This window comes from Eutrigla gurnardus (assembly GCF_963514095.1).
Source record: "Eutrigla gurnardus genome assembly, chromosome: 16".
NCBI classification, from domain to species: Eukaryota; Metazoa; Chordata; class Actinopteri; order Perciformes; family Triglidae; genus Eutrigla; species Eutrigla gurnardus.
The window spans coordinates 24,628,024-24,648,006 of record NC_139927.1 but is presented as its reverse complement, the minus strand read 5'-3'; positions in this window follow the sequence as shown (position 1 = coordinate 24,648,006).

Sequence of the window (19,983 nt, the reverse complement as noted above, 5' to 3'; positions counted from 1 at the left end):
TTTGTAACTGACACTGTGTGTGTGTGTGTGTGTGTGTGTGTGTGTGTGTGTGTACATGACAAGCAAAATGTAAGTCATACAATTTCACTATATGTCTTACTAGATATGTTGTTAAGTTAAGTTACAATGAGATTGAATAATTATGATTGAATTTAGATCAGAGGACAGTATGGTTTGTTTAACAGCAGTGTGTATGGGACATTGATAATCCTATCCTGGGGCAACACCTGGTCTTCTCATTCACCTGTCTTTCCTTTTTTCCCCTTCTCATCCTCTTCTTGCCTTATCTTCTTCCCAAATGAGAGCAGGGTTTGACGTGCTCTCTTCATTATGTCTGAAGAAAGTAAACACACAACAACTCAGCTGAGGTGATAAAGTAACATTAACAGCACTGGGTAACATTGTATTACTGGCCTGGCCTCTGTTAGGATTAACATTATAAAAACTAGTTTTAGAGTTCCAGAAGAAGTACTACACTACCCACAATCCTATAGTGTAACAGCGACGTCTGTGATTGGTGGAGCTCGCTGTTACCATGGAAATGTTAAACAAACCCGCACATTTCATGTTCGCTAGTAACTGCTACCACTGACCTCTACAATCGTTTAGAGCTGCTATGATTTCACTTTCTGACCTACTGTGGTTCCAGGCTTAAACCTCTTTATATGAAACGTCAATGAAGTAAATGAATGGTTAATTCACGTCCGGAACCGGAGCCGTTAAAAAAGTGGTCGGTCACTGTTGAGCTCTATGTTATCACTTGAGATGGTTGATCACTAACTTGGATGGCACTACTAGGCATGAAGTCGCAGTTAAATTAAAAGTATCGTTACATGTGAAAAATTGTTGCTTCGTATCACTCACGTGAGCTTGTTGGCATGCTTTTATATTTACATCAACGGACACCACGTTTTAAAGTTTTTAATCGTGTGGTTTATTAAAATACAAGCAACCTGGCCTGTATATTCCAGTTACCAATTTTGCGATGTCTATTTTAGGAAGTAGAGAATGAGTCGGACTACAAATCCTTACCGCTGATGGTTCCCAAATGCCGCTGTCTGGGCTGGAGCAGAGACAGTGGATATATAAGAGTTTCCCCTTCCCGCTGAGGTAGTCTACCCACAAACCAGTGCAATGACCAAAGATGGTATATTTACGACAAGATAACCCACTCTGTAACGGAAACCCATGGTGATGATCGGACAGAGGACCAAGTTGTTGTCCATGCAAAGTAAAGTTATTTGGAGGCAGTTATCGCCTTTTTTTTCTCTTTTTTTTTTCACAGAAAAAATACCGAGGACATGACCTCGGTGTCCTCAATGGTAGTTACGGCCCTGACCAACATCACCAGAATAATGATCAGGGGGAGGAACAAAAGGTTCCCTTGCAGGTGGAGGGGGGAGGGGTTGCACTTGAGGGTAATCTTGTCTACTCACTGCTGCTGGGGGTTGTGCAGGAGCAGCCTGGGAAGATAACTGAGAAGTAACAGAAGCCAGGTTGGCACTCATCTCCTGAAGGGAACCCATGATGTCCGCCAGTAAACTGTCGTGCCTTCCTAGCATGACTCCTTGAGTTGAGAGGGCTTGCCGGAGAGCGTCCGGGTCCGCTGGGTCCATGGTGTTGGCCAGATTGTTCTGTCGTGTTGCGTTAGAGCTCTGGACCCAAATGCAGAAGACCAGACGTGGGTGTGAGTCAAACAGTCGGTTTATTGGGACAGAGGGACAATATGAAGGTGGATTGTGTGGCAGGGGGCAGGCAGGCCTGGGAGCTGAGAGGCAGGGGACGTGGATGGTCTGGGTACAGCAGCAGCGTAGGAGCAAGATCCTGGAGGCAGAATGGGAAACACAGATGAGTAGGTACAAGCGATATCACTGGTAACACTGATAAGTTCTAGTAGCACAGGCCGAACTACCACGTAGCGGTGACAATCTGGCAGTGAGCCCACAGGAAGCCAGCCTCTTCATACTGCTCCTGATGAGGATGATTCGTCCCAGGTGTGTAGCAGCCAGCAGCCATCTTGAGACCCACGCCCAGCCTCTGCCAAGAGAACACACCCCCAACTCCACACACTACACTTCTACTTTCAGAGCCCACTCAGCTATTAAGGACAGGGTCTGTATGAGTGCTGGAAATCCTTGGAAATGCTTCAATTGCAGTGATAAGTTGTTGGATTTTGAATAAAGCGCTGGAAAGTGTTTGAAATTGTAGTTGCATTATTTTCATGTATTATAGCTTGATCAGTGACACAATTAGATACATTTTTTCCATCCTAATTTGTCTCCCTTTATGTAGAAGGCTCTCACTAAACATAATTGTGGTAATTTAAAGCAAAATAGCATCTGATTTGGTTAAGTAAAATAATCAGTTTGTACACAAACATAGCCAAATACTTTTGCTACACCTTAAATGTTCTTAAAAACTCCAATTTGTTTCAAGTAATGCACTGACAATTTAGATTAAGTGTAATGGACATCTTGAGTAACAATATCTAGGAGAAGCGGAGCTGAGACATTGTCAATCCAAGTCAAATCCACCTCTGAGGTGGGATCCAAATGATCCTGACATTTTGGTATCAAGCTGATCCAGATCTCTGCCTTACGTTTTGAAATACCCAAATCCAGCCCTTTATCTGGATTCGAGGGAGGATTGGATTACCAAAGCTGAATCCTGATCTTCAGGATCGGGATTCTCTGGATCTGTGTTGAAATACCCAGTTTTCAGATCAGATCACGATTTAATCCAATCCGACCAGGATAATCCAGTCGGATCACTTTTGAAATACTGGGCCCAGAAGGCTTGAAGTAACTCAATTTTATGGACATATCCTGCTTATTTAGTCCATAAAGTATGAAGTCAGTGATGTGGTGCTAATAGAAAATATGTGTAACTTCAAAATATGCATGATCTGTGCAGCAAACAATGCAGGTAGAGGCATCAGGGTCAAACAGAGCGCCCATCCCCCAACAATAAGACCATTTGATCACCTACAAATGGATTTCATAGAACTAACTCCAAGTGAGGGAAAGAAATTCTGCCTCATTATGGTCTATATGTTTTCAAAATATGTCAAGGCTTTTCCCACTTCCAAACAAGATGCGTCGGCAGTGGCAAAAGCCTCACTAACACAGATACTTCCCAGATGGGGAGTGCCCTCGCGGTATTGTGCACACCTGACCTCTGTTCTCTCTGATATTCACAAACAGGTGAAAGACGCACTGCCGAACACCCACCACACAAAAACTGCATAACCTGGAGCCAGTTGACTGGGTCGTGGTCCGAGATCTGAGAAGGAAATCTTGGCAATCACGAAGGTGGAACGGGCCAAACCAGGTGCTGCTCGTCACAGAAACCGCAGTAAAGATTGCAGAGAGAGCCACCTGGATCCACGCCAGCCACTGCAAAAGGGTCCCAGAGCCATCAGCCGACGCCCCTGCGCAGGCCGATCTGAGAGAGCCAGATGGCATCGACCTTCAGCAGCCCACCACTCCAGAACGGGGGCGAAGTCACCTGCACCTGCTGACTGTACATCTCCTCCTGCTTCTCCTGCTGCTGATTGAGCCCTACTTCGGCCGTGCAGACCAAAACCGACAAGAACTACACACAGTGGACGGCGCCAGCAAGAACAGAACGTCTGGTACCGAGCCGTCGCTCTGGCTGCCAGATTGGTGATGAATGAGAGTTTTTATATCTGCGGCCAACTTCCCCATGGCGTGGGCACGGCGCTGCCTGTGGCACCCTGGCCGCTGAACATCTCTGAAACCATGGGGGTCATGTTGGCCTTCACCAAGCCTGTGGAATCGACAGATCAAATCATCACAAACCTTGCTCCTTGGTTGGAGGTTTTGAGCATCAGCGCTGTCAACTACAAGGGATCCGGAGTCAGTCATTGAGACCAGGCTGGTGCGGGTCTTGTTATCTCGCCAGACTTTTGCCCTCTCTGCTGCCATTGTGCCAAGCCTGGAGTATTTTCACACTCATTGCATTTACTACTACAGACCTCACAGGGCCAGACAACAAGGGTCTCACAAACCGAGAAGGGGCTCTCAGGAGCCTCCCCTGGTGGGTGGCAGTCAACAATGCATATAAAATTGATGAAATATCCCTGGATATTTTGTGCATCATTTTCCCTGTAAGGTGAAGGTTTCAAAGCACCAGGGGCCTCATTTATAAAGCTTGCATACGCACAAAACAGGTCTGGAAACGTGCAAACGCCACTTTCACGCAAATGTTGTGATCTATAAAAAACAAACTTGACGGGAAAGTGTGCGTAGCTGTAAGCAAACTCTGAGGCATGCCGGTATGCACATTCTGGAGACTGGACGGGAATCAGCAACACAGCTGTGGTGAACTGAAGTCAGACTGTAGTAAGTAAACGTGAGAAGAACTTTGATGACTCGCACACATTTAATTTCACTCCATAGCTGTGTCCCAATTCCGGGTCTGCAGCCTTCGGAGGCTGCATTCGAAGGCCGATTATGTCACAGAGCTGCGCGAAGGCTGTCCCAATTCGTCCAAATTCGAAGGCTCCTCCAAATGCAGCTGACAAATGTGTCCTCTTTTTCCCTGTATTCGGAGGATGCACCGCTACTATCCTTCGTGGCCTCCCATATCCCAAGATGCTTTGCGCGCCGCTGTTCAACCAACAATGGCAGCCAACAACAGCAGCAGCACCGGCCCCAGCAGCAGTGCCGAGTACCATATTTAAATGTAAGTAACGGTTTTTGCTTAACGCTGGACATTCAAGGGGTCTTAAAACATATTTGACTGGGCGCGCAGTTGGCGGAGTGGTTAAAGCGCATGCCATGTACGAACGTACATACGCAGCCGACCCCGGTTCGAATCCCGGCCGGAGGTCCTTTGCTGCATGTCACATCCCCTCTCTCTCCTCATGTTTCCGATCTATCCACTGCTAATAAAAGGCGTCTATGCCTCAAAAAAATCATTAAAAAAAAAAACATATTTGACTGTTTAAATGCATGAAGTTAATAATGCTAATACGTGTAGCCACCAAAATGTAGGGCCAGCTACGTGATGTAGCTTAAGGCTGTTGATACGAGGAGCTCAGTTAACGTTAGCCTTTAAACGTAACGTAAGCCTAAAACCCTTCACTTTCAAATGTTACAAGCTCCGATGGTAACTTATATCTTATTGTAACCGTGGAGCTGTTAAGTTAATTTGCTCTCGTTGTAAGTTGTGTAGGCTACAGTTCGCTCCTCTCCTGCGCCCAAAGCTGAATGCAGCCGGACATACAACGTTAAAGGAGAAATCCGGTCATTTTTGACCCCATTTCCGTTGTCCCCAAGGTCATCCCGACTTATTAGAAGTAGGGATGCACCGAAATGAAAATTTGTGGCCGAAGCCGAAGCCGAATAAAATTTAAACGCTTGGCCGAAGGCCGAATACCGAATACCGAATAATGAATGCGGTTTTTCACAATTTTTTTTATATTGCATAAATAGCCTTAGACATGTTTTTCAAATAAAGTAAATTTTTATTGAATATTGACATTTTTTTTAATATTCCAGTAGCCTTTGCTTTTCAAAAAAAGCACAAAGTTTTTCATTTATATTAGGCCTTCAAACAAAACATGCATTCAAAAAAAAAATAAAGTGCATTAAAGTGGATAAACCCACAACAAATGAATTTTAAATGATAAATTAAAGCAGAAGTGCTAAAGGTCTTTGCTGAGGCACCTCCTCGAGATAGTTTGGCTGAACATTCGTTGCAAACTGCAATTCTTTTGTCACTTTCCGACACTTTAAAATATCTCCACACTGCTGACATTTTTCCGAAGGCGCCGGGTTACGACGTCACCGCGTCACTGCACGTTGGTTGATTGCGTCACCGCGTCAAAAAAAAAAAATTGCGTCATTGCGTCACACGCCACTATTCGGCCTTGCTTTTAACTCATTCCACCGAAGGCCGAATGTGGCTTTTTTTGCCATTTTCGGCCGAATATATTCGGTTACCGATTATTCGGTGCATCCCTAATTAGAAGCAAAAAACCCGACAAAAATTGACGTTGCGTAGCCCGAGATCTGTACCTGCCTGGCAGCCTTCCAGAATCGCTCCAATGCTAACCCATTGGGGCAACTTTTATCTGCGTTCCTGGGAATCAGAAAACAATTCCAAGACCTATGCAACACAGGTTGGGTCCGTACGAGACACCACGGCGCTCGTTTAGCTCAAATAATGTGGCAAAACGACATAAATATGTGTGTTTTTGCATGGAGTTACTCACCTCAACTCACCCTGTACTGTAGTATTAGCAGTAGATAGCCGAGCGCCTGTCGTCCCTCCCAGTCACCGCAGAAACAAAAACGTTTCCCTCGTAGTTTTGATTTTGTATCCATAAAGAAACGACCGAGCTGTGCAGTCGTCATGTCCGTAATAAATCCATGAAGCTGTTATGTCCATATGTATGACTATGTTACAACATAGCAACGATAGATTCTGCTGGTACAGTTGTTTCCGACAGACGGACTTCTCTGAAAACCCCGCTAAAGTAAGCCTGATGGTTAGCCTGCCCCAGGGCAGGCTAGTTTGGTCGGATAAATTCCCATGGTTACTTAGCGGAGAGTGCCTCAAGTCACGTTGATGGAACGGAACTCTCGCTAAAGGTAGCGAGGCTTATCGAAATTAGCCCGGCTTTGCGCTTAGCGAGTTTGATGGAATACCCCTCTGGCGAGAGTCAGGTTAATCGACAGATGCCATGTCACTAAAATGTTTAAAAGAGAGGCAAGAATAAAATATTGAATTAAGTCAGGGTTATTTACAGGGTTCGTACACATTTTACTATTCAATTCAATCACTTTATAAGCCGAGGATTTAAACAAAAATTCAAGCACTATTCAGACCTTGAAAAACAGCATTAAAATAACAGCATTTTCAAAGATTTTAGATTTTAAGCACCTGGACGAACCCTGTATTAAGTCTTATGGTTAGATGACATTAACCATGTCAATCTATACTTAATATGGCTTGTCACTTAGCGGTATCGTTTATTAAAGGGTATATTAATTACCACGTAGGCCTACTACGCTAGCCAGGGGTTGAAATTAAGCTGTTTTACTCGCCAAATGCGAGTAATTTTTGTATTTGTTGAGTAATTTATGAAGACCACTCGCCACTCTGGCGAGTAATCTAAAAAAATAAAAGCCCATCATATCTTTCTTGTGTAGAAGCTTTTAATGTGAAGCAGCAAAAACAGGAAGGTGTTTGTTTTGATCAGCAACTTAACACGTCTCCCGTCAGTTCTGGGATGGACGCCTCTCATTGGCGGTTTGGTGTAGGCATGAGGAGTGAGGAATCAGGGTAAGCCAATCAGAGGCAGAGTAAGGCGGGCTATCCCAGATGATCCCGCGAAAATCAACACCACTTCCCACACTTGTTCATTCATACTTTGTAGACCTTTTTACCGCAGCCTATAAACTATTTTTTCCCGATTTAGCTACTCCATTATGTGGAGATTTCTTGTGGGGGGGCAGCCCCCAAGGAAAAAAACGAGGACGGAGGAAGAATCGACCAACAGCGTCTCAGCGCCCACCTCGTCTCAGTCAAAACCGGCGAAATATTATGTTCAGAAATTTAATGAGAAGTGGCGCTACACGGTGTCGGGTGAGGCAAGAACATGGCTTGAGTATAGGGCCAAAGAGGGCATGAAATGTTTCTGTATATATACTGCTAATAAATATTGTGAAGAAAAGAGACTGCGATTACTATGATTGAAAATCAATTTAGACAGACATACGAAAAAGTAATTCTAACAAATTTAATTTAATAATTTAATTTTAATATTTAATATTTTTGTCTGGTAAAAAATCTGTTTGTCTAGTAAAAATTTTCATCTACTCGCCAGTTGTCTGGTAAGCCAAAAAGTTAGTTTCAACCCCTGACGCTAGCTATGTATGAACATTAATATGGGTTAAAATAACAGCTTTAAAGTTACCTCCCCACGGATCTCCCAGCCGGAGATAAACAAGCCGCCGGTGTCGCTGCAGCCGCCTTGCCTCTTCCTCAAAAAAAAAAAATAAAATAAAAATATATATATATATATTTTTTTTTTTTTTTTTTTGAGGAAGAGGCGAGGAGGCTGCAGCGACACCGGCGGTGTATGTCCCTCTTGTTAGAAGGCAGCCTGTGCACACCAGGACAGTAAGGAGGTGGACACAGGAGACCGCTGAGGCACTGCAGGACTGCTTCGAGTCGACAGACTGGGATGTACTCCCACATGGGGAGGACATAGATAAGATGACCGACTGCATCACTGATTACATCAGATTCTGTGAGGACACCACCATGCCAACCAGGACCGTTCACTGCTTCTCCAACAGCAAGCCCTGGATTACCAGTGACCTGCAAGCACTCCTGAACAAAAAGAAGAAGGCTTTCAGGTCGGGAGATAGAGAGGAGCTGAGGAGAGTACAGCACAAACTCCGAGAGATGCTGAGGCGTGCAAGGACAACTACAGGAGAAAGCTGGAGGGCAAACTCCAACAGAACAGTGTGAGGGATGTATGGGCGGGTCTGAAGCACACATCAGACATCTGGGAGCCTGGATAGAGCTAACCAGTATAACCAGTTTTTCAACAGGTTTAGCTCACCTCCTGTTACCCCTCCGACACCCCCAGCCCCCAACACACTCACACTGTCACACCCCCCAGCATTCTCCTGTACAACACCTCTCCATCTGCTCCACCTCTCCCCCCCCCCTCCTCCTCCAATGATGATGTAACGGTTCAGGCACAATAAATGGGCCCAAAATAAATGAAATAAAATAAATAAACTTTAAATAAAGTGTCCTCTTTGGAGGTTTCCTCAAAGAAAATAAGGAGTAAAGTTCCATGTGCACTGCTCCTTTACGGAAAGAAGCAAAGGTCTCTTGTGTATGAGTGTGTGTTCTTGTAATATCTGTGTTCGAACTACCCGGGTAGATTTTTTTGAGTGTCAATCTTATCTGTCTGTGAATGAAGGGGGAATCGATGATGCTGTGTTCTGCAGAGGAATCCTGCGGCTGGCCACACCGCGTTGCTAGTTCCTCCACAGTCAAACCTTCACTTTAACTGGCTCGCCACTGAACACCAAGTTCAGGTCCCGATCGACTCGGTCTGGGTAAAAAAACAATCTATGCACACAGCGAAGAATGCATAAGTCACAATCTTTTTTCTCTCTATCGATCTCCTTAAATCATTACTATCATTCAAACATTCTATTTAAGTATATCAATTATGAAACATATACAACAGTCCAATCATTATAAAATGAATAGAATCACATCACACAAGACATTTTAGTGCCAATGAGCTATAAATCATGTACTCTAAATCACAACATTCACTTAAACATATAAATGGAATCATAGAATGTATTTAAAACTCACTATTTATATTTTTAACATATTAAATCTAATTATGCTTTTTTAACTGCACTGTAAATATAACATTTTTAATTAAACATATGCCCTTTAATATATTCACCTTTTTTAATTGTTAAGATGAACTACACAGTCCTTATGTATTCATTTCAAACATATTTTAACCATTAAATGACATAAATCAATCACATCTTACATATAATCAGTCAAAAGAGCAAATACTCCCTCAATAAAATAACTTTGACCTCAAACAACTAAGTACAAGGCACCTTTAATGGTGTAAAACACTGTTACTGCTCTGCTTACAGTGCTAGAACTGCAGCTAGCTTAACCAAAGTAGCTGCATAGTGTAAAAAAACATTAGCATGACAGTGCAAAATTAGCTCGCGGCTAGCGCTATTAGCTCGCGACTAGCGTGATTAGTTCGATACTAACTACTAATTATCTGTGTCACAGCTCCGATTGGTTTTTATTCATGGGTAAAGAGCAATACGATCACTTCAAGGAGTCAGTCAACACAGCCAACATGGCGCCTGCATTAGCATTTCTTACCGGAGCTAAAGCCCGCTAACAGAGGCGTTCCGTTCCACCTGAATCTTCACACGTTTCACCTTGACGAACGAACAACATGTTAACAGTCTGTACCAGAGGAATTATGGTGAATTTCTGGTGTATATTCCCTACCGGGAGTTCTCAGTTGGTGAGCTGGGTGCTCTCAGGCAATATCTTCTGCCGAAAAGAGAGTGAATACCGGCTGAGATGTTTACTCATAGCGGACGCGCCACCCTCTGGTTGGCCAGGGAACTGCACTATTTCGAACAGCAAGCTCAGAAACCCAGGTGGGTTACACTGACATCTGCTCCAACCCCTGTCCATCGGTGACTACAGGCCAGGTAAAGAGGCAGCTGGAAAGACTGCATCAGCGAAAGGCTGCAGGCCCTGATGGAATCTCACCAAGGATCCTGAAGACCTGTGCCAGTCAGTCGTTTCAATGCCTGTCCCCACACGTATCCAGCTTTATCTTCCACTGCAGAGGGATATTCGCTGAGTCTTGCACATGTTTTTGAGACCCCATCACACACATCCCATGTTTTCCAGGCAGACTTCTTTGATTTGCCATGGAAGGATGACACAATGTCACAACCACTGAAGGCATGGAAGAAGAGGATACCATGTGTTTTCTCTGGTCCTATGGCTGAAACCACCTCATGTATTGGGATTCATCTTGTCTTCTCTCCTTTGCCAAAAGTCACCCACATTTTCTCAAGGCCAAGTTGCATCAAAGAGGGCATAACAGAAGTGGCTATGATCACAATGTCTGTGTCATTGGCATCGATCATCAGGGATTTGTGTCCTTGAAGTTGAGTGTGTCTGCCTCTTCATGACTACACAGGGCTACTGCATCCAAATTGATCTTTTGAGGATCCAGGGGGTGGCCATCTTGAAAATAGAAATTTCAAGTGGCTGGGAGTGTTTTCTTGTCAAGCAACCCTTCGAGACTGCTCATACCAATTTGCATGCTTGTGTCACTAATTAAACAATTATATCGCTTAACTGCTCCATTTAGGTGGTGGCCATCTTGAAAAATGGCCGCCATCTTGAAATTTCAAGTAGCTGTGGGTGGGGCTTATTGTCAAGTGACCCACAGAAAATGATAATGCCAATTTTCATGCTTGTACCACCAAATGAACCATTATATCACTTAACTGCTCCACTAAGGTGTCGGCCATCTTGAAACATTGCCGCCATCTTGAAATTTCAAATGTCTCAGACAATTTTCTTGTCAAGTGATCCATGGAGACTGCTCATGCCAATTGTCATGCTTGTATCATCAAATAAACCATTATATCACTTAACTGCTCCACTAAGGTGCCGGCCATCTTGAAAAATGGTCACCATCTTGAAATTTCAAATGTCTCGGACAATTTTCTTGTCAAGTGATCCATGGAGACTGCTCATGCTAATTTTCATGCTTGTATCACAAATTGAAAGATTGTAGCACTTATCTGCTCCACTACAGCCAGCTGTCCCCTATACTGGGACATCTGTACAACCTGAGCCTGAGTCTGGAGAAAGTCCTGTTGCTGTGGAAGACCTCCTGCTTGGTCCCAGTCCCCAAGAAACCGAAGCCATCTGACCCAGCAGACTACAGACCAGTTGCACTAACATCGCATGTGATGAAGGTCCTGGAGAGACTGCATCTGGATGGTGGGGGAGGCACTGTGAGGATCACATTCTTTGATTTCTCCAGTGCTTTCAACACCATTCAGCCTCTGCTAATGGGTGAGAAGCTGCGGGTGGTGGGTGTTGACGACTCTGTGATCTCCTGGATTACTGACTACTTGACAGGCAGGCCACAGTTTGTCCGTCTGGGCAGTGTCCTGTCTGATGTGGTGGTCAGTGATACAGGAGCTCCACAGGTAACTGTGCTCTCGCCCTTCCTTTTCACCTTGTACACCACTGACTTTCAGTACAACTCTGAGTCATGTCACCTGCAAAAGTTCTCTGACGACTCAGCTGTTGTCGGGTGTATAAGGAGGGGAGATGAGGGTCAGTACAGGACACTGGAAGACAACTTTGTGGAGTGGTCCGAACAGAATCACCTGTGGCTGAATGTCAACAAGACCAGAGAGATGGTGATCGACTTCGGGAGGAAGAAGAGGATGCCTTCACAGCCACTATGGATCAGGGGGGAGGTGGTGGAGGAGGTGGAGGACTACAAATACTTGAGAGTGGTGATTGACAACAGACTGGACTGGAAATCTAACAGAGGCTGTGTACAAGAAGGGGATGAGCAGACTTTATTTCCTGAGGAAGCTGAGATCCTTCAACGTGTGCAGCAAGTAGTTGGAGATCTTCTACCAGTCTGTTGTTTTCAGCGCCATTTTCTTTGCTGCTGTGTGTTGGGGCAGCAGCATCAGAGCCAGCGACACCAACAGACTTGATAAAATCATCAAGAAGGCTGGCTCTGTACTTGGTCTCAGGCTGGAGTCTCTTGAGTCCGTGGGTGGAGAGGAGAACGCTGAATAAACTGTTATCCATCATAGACAATGATCAGCACCCTCTCCATCACATAGTGGTCAAACAGCGGAGCACCTTCTCCCACAGGCTGCTCAAGCTCCGCTGTCGAAGGGACAGATACAGGAAATCTTTCCTGCCACATGCCATCACACTGTACAATAACAGCTAAAACTCTGTTCATTCATAATAATACAGTCCTCAAGCCCCTTAGCCTAATATGTTTATCTGTTCACTGCACCTGACTTTTTCACTTTTCAATTTGCACTTTAATTTACTGCTATTTATACATTTTATACTTTTTTATATTGCTATTTTTATATGTTGTTTCTTTACCTATTGTGTTCTTTATCTTTAGTTACTGTGTTGTCACTGTGTGTAATGCTGCTGCTACACTTTAATTTCCCAGCTTGGGATCAATAAAGTCTGTCTGTCTGTCTGTCTGTCTGTCTGTCTGTCTATCTATCTATATGAGAATTAAACAATAAAATACATGTTCTTACGTGAAGCCTCTCATAGCAGCATTCCTCTTGCCGGTGAACTTCTCCTCATCGTTCCCTCCATCGAATGAGGCGCTTCAGTGTCTGCATCCGTCCCTTTAACCAACAGTGCACACCGTTATTAATCACGTTAGTAAATATATAACCACGTTTTATTTTCGAACACAGCCCCTCACAAGATCCACCAAGCTTCTTTTTTTTTTTATCCATGCACCAAGAGAGCTGATTGGTCAGTAGTTGGTGCTTTTCTCCATGTTGATCTCTTATCTGGAACACAACCTGCTCTGGAGCAGGTTAGCTCTGCAGCGTAAGTTACCATGGTGATGTACCCCGGTATGAAGTGAACCAGCGTCGTAGAACGGAAAACCCGGAGTTAACCCTGAAGTTACCTCATTAAGCCTGAATATATATATATATATATATATATATATATATATTGTGGCGCCTCCGGGGTTACGAGAAGGCGCTACGTGACCAATTTCAGGGAAAAGAGGGCTGTCCACACCAAATTCACAATCAATGTTCTTTATTAAAGACTGTGGCAGGGATGCTGTCGATGCCGCGGAGTGCGGGGCTGGCTTGAGGGGGCTGAGGCGGCGTCGTTGGGCGAGAGCGGGGTTCGGTACACGGGGACGGGCAGTCATACGGTCCGGGGCTCGGCGGGAGAGGCGGCGGTCAGGCAGGCGGGTGTCGAAGCAGAGGCGGGTAGTCAGCTTTTTTTTTTTTTTTTTTTTCCTCTCTCTCTCTCTCTCTCTCTCTCTCTCTCTCTCTCTCTCTCTCTCTCTCTCTCTCTCACAATATATATATATATATATATATATATAAACTGGTTTTTATCATGTTTTAGGACTACTAATGAAAATCAGTGATGTTTCTAGATAGGATAGCAGCTCCATCCAAAGTGGGGTGGATGCCATCTCTTCTGATCAGACCAGGTTTTCCCCACAAAGGCTGCCAATTATCAACGAAGCACACATCGTTATCTGGACACCACCTGTGCCAGTGGTGGAAAGACGACATGCGTGTCATCACTAGTGTTTTGGCAGGGGACCAGAGAAAACTATGGAGTCCCACATTGTTTTTGCATATTCACACACCGAGCCAACATTAATTTTAGTTACTCCGATTGGCGTAATCGGGTGTCATTAACGCGGATGTGAATAATATTCTTACTGTATTTACGTTTATCCTTAGCCAGCAGTTTCAATTGAGCCTCAATGTTCGCTGGTGTCGCTATTTTCACGTGTGTCACTATGGAGCTGCCAATGACCAGGGTTGGCTTCTCAGCGGGTGTGTTGCTGAGTGGGGAAAATCGATTGGACACGTGAACATGGTGGTTAACCGTGGGCTTCGGTTTAGGACTCTGCCCAGTTAGCAAAATTCAGTTTAATCAACGTTGAAATATGGTTTGGCAGAAATGTTGAAACTACGTTGAAGCCTGACATTGATCCGATGTTGAAAGTGTCCCCTCTACTTCTTGTTGAATCAACATTGGATCTTCAACCATATCGATATTGAATCAATGGTGATTCAACCATCATCTAAATGAGAATCTACATTTAAATTTCAGTTGATTTTATGTTGAAATAATGTTACTGAATCAATATTGGTTCAACCATTATCTAAAAAGTATACTAAATATTCATTCATATGAATTAATGAGTATAATATATATAAGTATTAAAATGAGTGATGGCCATAGCTTGCAGAACAATCAACATCAACCTCCATTGAAATACACTATTTAGCAGTAAGACTATGCCGCCAACAATAGGACTAACTGTATAATAACGACAGACACATTTTGGATTCATTTAGTTTCTATGGATAAAACCATTTATTATATAGATATATAGATTGCTTTAAAAAAAAAATGCAATGAACAAAACAGAACAAGGGGGTGGTACCTCCAGGTGCTTTTGCATGTGTGTGTGTGTGTGTGTGTGTGTGTGTGTGTGTGTGTGTGTGTGTGTGTGTGTGTGTGTGTGGGCCAACCATAGCCCATATGAAGAGGACACTGTGGGAGAGAAGCAGAGACAACATGTCAGCACTCACAATGAAACATTTTGCAGAGCAACTTATGCAACAGCTATTTAGGAATATTAGTAATATCAAATTCACCTACATCTAATTTTTGTTTATGCCTCCTGCACACCAAGGGGCGTAACGTAGCCTATTTTTCAAAATGTCACTGAAGGCCTGCTGTGTGAGCTTTCTGTCACACTGCAGAGAAGCAACTGAAAGACATGAATCCAAAATGGTTGTTTAAGGAATGAGAAGATACTCACTGCATCATTTGGGTTTAAATAACTTGTTGCCAGCTGAAAGATAATGTTCCATGCAATGTAGACCAAGTTATGGACAGGCACCTTATAGCAGACCCATGGGGGCATGAGGGAGTTAGGCCTACGTTGTTCCAAATTGTCTCATTCTTTTTCCTATGGGCTGCATGTGGTGAGCTGAACAACAGGACTATGGGTCAATTTACACCAGACTTTAAATTCAGGTGGTGACTTTTTTTTGGCTGGGCAGTGTATAACCCAAAGTGCAATAGTGCTAATGCAGTTGAAATGTCAACAGTCCAGTTACACTTACGATGTGTAGAGACCGAAAATACTTTTGTTTGGCCTTGAATGCACATCACTGTTACTGTGTTAAAACAGCACAAGGAATATTTAGTTAAACTCACCAAACATGCAGTCTTGCAGGCATGTATCTTTAAATGGCAGCTTGGCCTCACTCTGTTTGTAAGATTTCCCTGCCCAACTAAATCTGCAGGCCAGGCCGTTTGTCAAAGCTGTTGCCAGCATTCTCCTAATCATACATGCTTTCAGAAAATGTAAGGTTTGAGTGGTATATTGGCTTTCCCTAAATAGTAGAGACCAAAATGTAAAGAATCCCGATAATGACCGGCGTTCTATACATTATCCCTTACTTAACATTCTGATCAATGTTCAGCATGGTCAGACCTTTCAAAAAAAGTTGTTTTTGTTGGATTTTGGGGTAGGGGGTGGGGTGGGCGGCAAGGCCCAGTAGCGCCTGGTAAGGCCCCGCCTAATATGCAGAATGTCTTATTATGCAGCTCAGTTTATCAAACAAATGACCATCTTTTGTCGGACCGGCTCAGCTTTTAACAAGCTTTCGGCCTCATGAAAGTCTTCTTCATTGGTGATGGGCAGCTGGATGGGGAAAGGCTCCTGGCTTGTGGCTGGCCCTGGTCCACAAGCTGGGGTTCTACCATCTGCCAATTCATCCCTGATGAACTGCACATCTCTAGACAGATCCTTGACCACCACTAGCACTTCCGCAAGCATTTCCGTCAACTTTTGGATGGCAAGGTCTTAAACAAGGATTAAAACAAATTGTCAAACAAATTGTCATGAGATAAAAATGAGCAAAATACTGTGGTTACATAGAACAACATTTTCTAATAGACTTACCTTTCAAAAGCTGCCCATTGTCACCTTGCATGGTCACTGCTATAAAAACAAGTCATTTACAGTATGTTAATTTAATGCATTTCTCTAAAGACATACACAGAAATCCTTTCCGGTGGTATTACAACAAGACCAAATAACCATTACCGTTTTGTGCATATTGTGGGGCACAAAATGGGGTTTGCACGGAACCATATGGTGATATACTGGCACCTGCAAAAACACAGATATTCATTTACATATTTGGAAGCATCAACAAAACTTTGAGAGAGCAGATTGTGTTATTAGCTACCAAAGGAGGTCATAATAAAAAATTGTCATTTTATGTCATGCTAATATGTCAGTTTCATTGTGGTGTTCTGTGTCCACGGCTGTACAAAAAGTGTTGCTGGAAGTATGTCATCATACCCTCTCTCTGTGGGACCTGCAGCTTCCTGGTCTCAGTGATACATCCCAGCGCCGCCGGCGGATGCTGCCATCATTTCTGAAACACACAATAAGAAATGTTAAAGTCAGTGAATGAAATTATTTTACAAAAGACACATACAGAGGCTTATGTGACTACTGACCATTATTTCAGAGCTTACCATGGTGAAATTGCTCACATGCTGTTTGATTTGCACTGGCACCTGCAAACATATCTGCAAAAGGGGCAAAACAGTGTGAAACATAATTAGTTTTTGCACAACTGTTGTACAACACATTAAATTCAATTCAATACAATTCAATTTTATATATAGAGCGCCAAAACATTACACATGTCTCATGGCGCTTTACAGAGTGAACATTCAGAGAGAGGAGGTAGGGCCAGTTACAGGGCAGCAAGGTTTGTATACATGATAAATGAATAGGTTAGTTAGGTGTAGAGAATAGAACGTGGTGTTTAGAGCCACCTGGGTTGTATGTTACAAAGAGGTAGGGTCAGTTACATAACCAGTATGATAATGCATGAATACTATTTAGTGTCAGAAATACATGTGACTTACCATTTCTTGCCAGTTGTGAGGACCATGGAGCTCTCACATCAGGCAGGCGTGAAAAACGTGTTTTCTTTGAAGGTTCAACAGATGGCTCATCAGAGTCTGAGTCCATATACAGTGGATTTGGCCTGAATAAAAATAAACAGATCAGCCAATTTTATATCAAGCCAAAGTCAAGATAAAATAATGCTGCCGTGACCTCCTTATTATTAATTATAATAGATAATAATAGATAACTATTTCAATTGTGAGGGGACATTCCAGTGAACATCACTTACTTTCTTTTTCTTTTTTCGCGCTCCTCTTTTTCCTCCTCGGATTCAATTTCTGTGGTTGCACACATGGTGGAATTGTACTTATTTTCTCCTCGTTTAGCTTCTTCATACGTTTCTGGAGAATGCAGAGGAAAGCAACAGCATTTTCCCATCTTGCTCTTAAAACTCAAGTCACTAGTACTTGAGAACTAAATGTATGTATATTATGTATGACAGAAATTAAAAATGGGCCACTTTCAAGAGTAAATTGCAGGGGTCGGCAACCCCTGACATGGAGTGCCAGTTTGAAAAAAAATCTCATCTAGTGTGCCATTATCAACAATAACGCAAAATTAAATTATGACACAAAATACAAAAACATTTGCAATATAGGCCTACCTGGAATTGGGCCCTATGAAATGAATTTATTATTCGGTCGCGGGTGAAAAACTTTACGGCGTCTTACTTTAGACATTGTAAAAACACTAAAAACAACCCAAAACAATAGTAAATACAAGCTTGCCGAGAGCCAGTGAAGTCCATCTTGATGGACAGATGTTCAGCCAATTCGGATTGCAGAATCACGGAAGAGGGCTTGTTTTGTCCGGAAGAGTCTAACAGACACGAAAATATACAACATCGATAGGTACCGCTCCGTCGTAAAGCGGAACAAAGCGATAAACAAACAAAAACAATATCTTCTACGGAGACTCGCAAAGTAAACACATGGCGTGTTATGGATGATTACCGGAGTTAGCGTGCTCGTGGGACTAAATGAAGTGGCTACTTTTGTTCGTTGGACTCTTACCTTTCTCTGGATATCAGGATTATCATGCTACATGATTTTGTTTTTGGACTTCCAGACAGCTCGAAAGGTAGGGAATTCCGGTCTTATTGTTTTTTTTCTCTGCACTCCATGCACACACGCTGTGTTTGCTTTTGATGTGTCTCCGTGAGCCTAAAACGGCTTGCATTGTTCGATTCACAAGACTCTCAGCTTTCAAATGATGTATAATATGATGCAGACGCATTGAAAATAATATGCGATTAAACGGAATGAATGCGAAACTAGTGCAAAATGGCCCGCGGGCGGGCCGTGGCCACGCAACAGGTTGGACCTATCAAACACTTTTCACAAACGCATGTTTTTGCAACTGCAACGAGGTTTCTTTATTCATTCATTTTCGTGACTTGCCACTTTGCCAGCATAACTCCTGTGTTCTCTTCTGCGGCTTGCGTGGTCATCGTAGCGAATAGTGGAGGAAACTTTTCCCGTGATGCCTCCTTCGGACATTCACCCAGCCTACCGTCTGCTCGGGGTTTGCCGGGGGGCGGCCAGGAGCTGCTGCGCTATGTCGGCCCGCACCGGTGTTGTGCCAGTGTAGCGTCAGCTGGCTGATTACAGCAGCAGCCGATATATATATATATATATATATATATATATATATATATGCACACTCTCTTATAGATACATTTGCATCATAAATACGAAATTATCATGAATATAGACTATAAAGTAGAAATAATAGTTATACAAACAATTAAATACAAAATAATAAAAATTAAGAAAAACAAACAAATCAAGATATCAAAAACCTGGAACGGAAAATTAACGCATAGGCCGCTGCCCAGGCTGGGCCGTTCGTTGGCGGGAAAAAGCCATCAACAATATGTATGAATATATGTGTGTGTGTGTATGTGTGTGTGTATACATACACACACACACACACACACACACACACACACACTTATATATATATATATATATATATATATATATATATATATTATTTTATATTAAAATTAAAATATTATATCGGCCCCAAGGTGCATCATCCCTCTGGGCATTTGTCTGTGTGCCAGTTGCCCTACTTAAAACAGATTAGTATCACATTCAAATATATATTCATATTTTGATCCAATGGTTTGTGTATCTTTATTATCTCTCTCAATAATATTTCTACAATATCATTTAATGTTACCGTTGGCAAACAATATTCCTGTAATAACAGAAAGTGTACATATTTTGAATGGATTGTTTTCTGTAACCATTATCTATTATGATGAACTAATCGAAATATGTTGTCCTCCTGTATATCTTGCATGCCATTAGGAGGATTCTGTGTAAAAGCACAGTCTGCAGCGTTTTGTGGAGCACTGACCCATATTTCTGCGGGAGAGTTGCTTGTTTCCGGCAGCCTTCAAAACGCATTTATGTTGCGGCCTCCCCAGTACGGCCTGCTTCCAGTGCCACATTTGTGAGCGCGCAGCGAGACTTCTCTGAGCGCAAGCACGCACTTTATATTTTCAACAGAAAATATGAATCTGTACGAACAAACTGTACGCGCTCAACTCTGCCCACACGCGCGATCAATCTCTGATCTGTGCGCTCGCGCACAGCACAGATGTCTCCCGACATCTG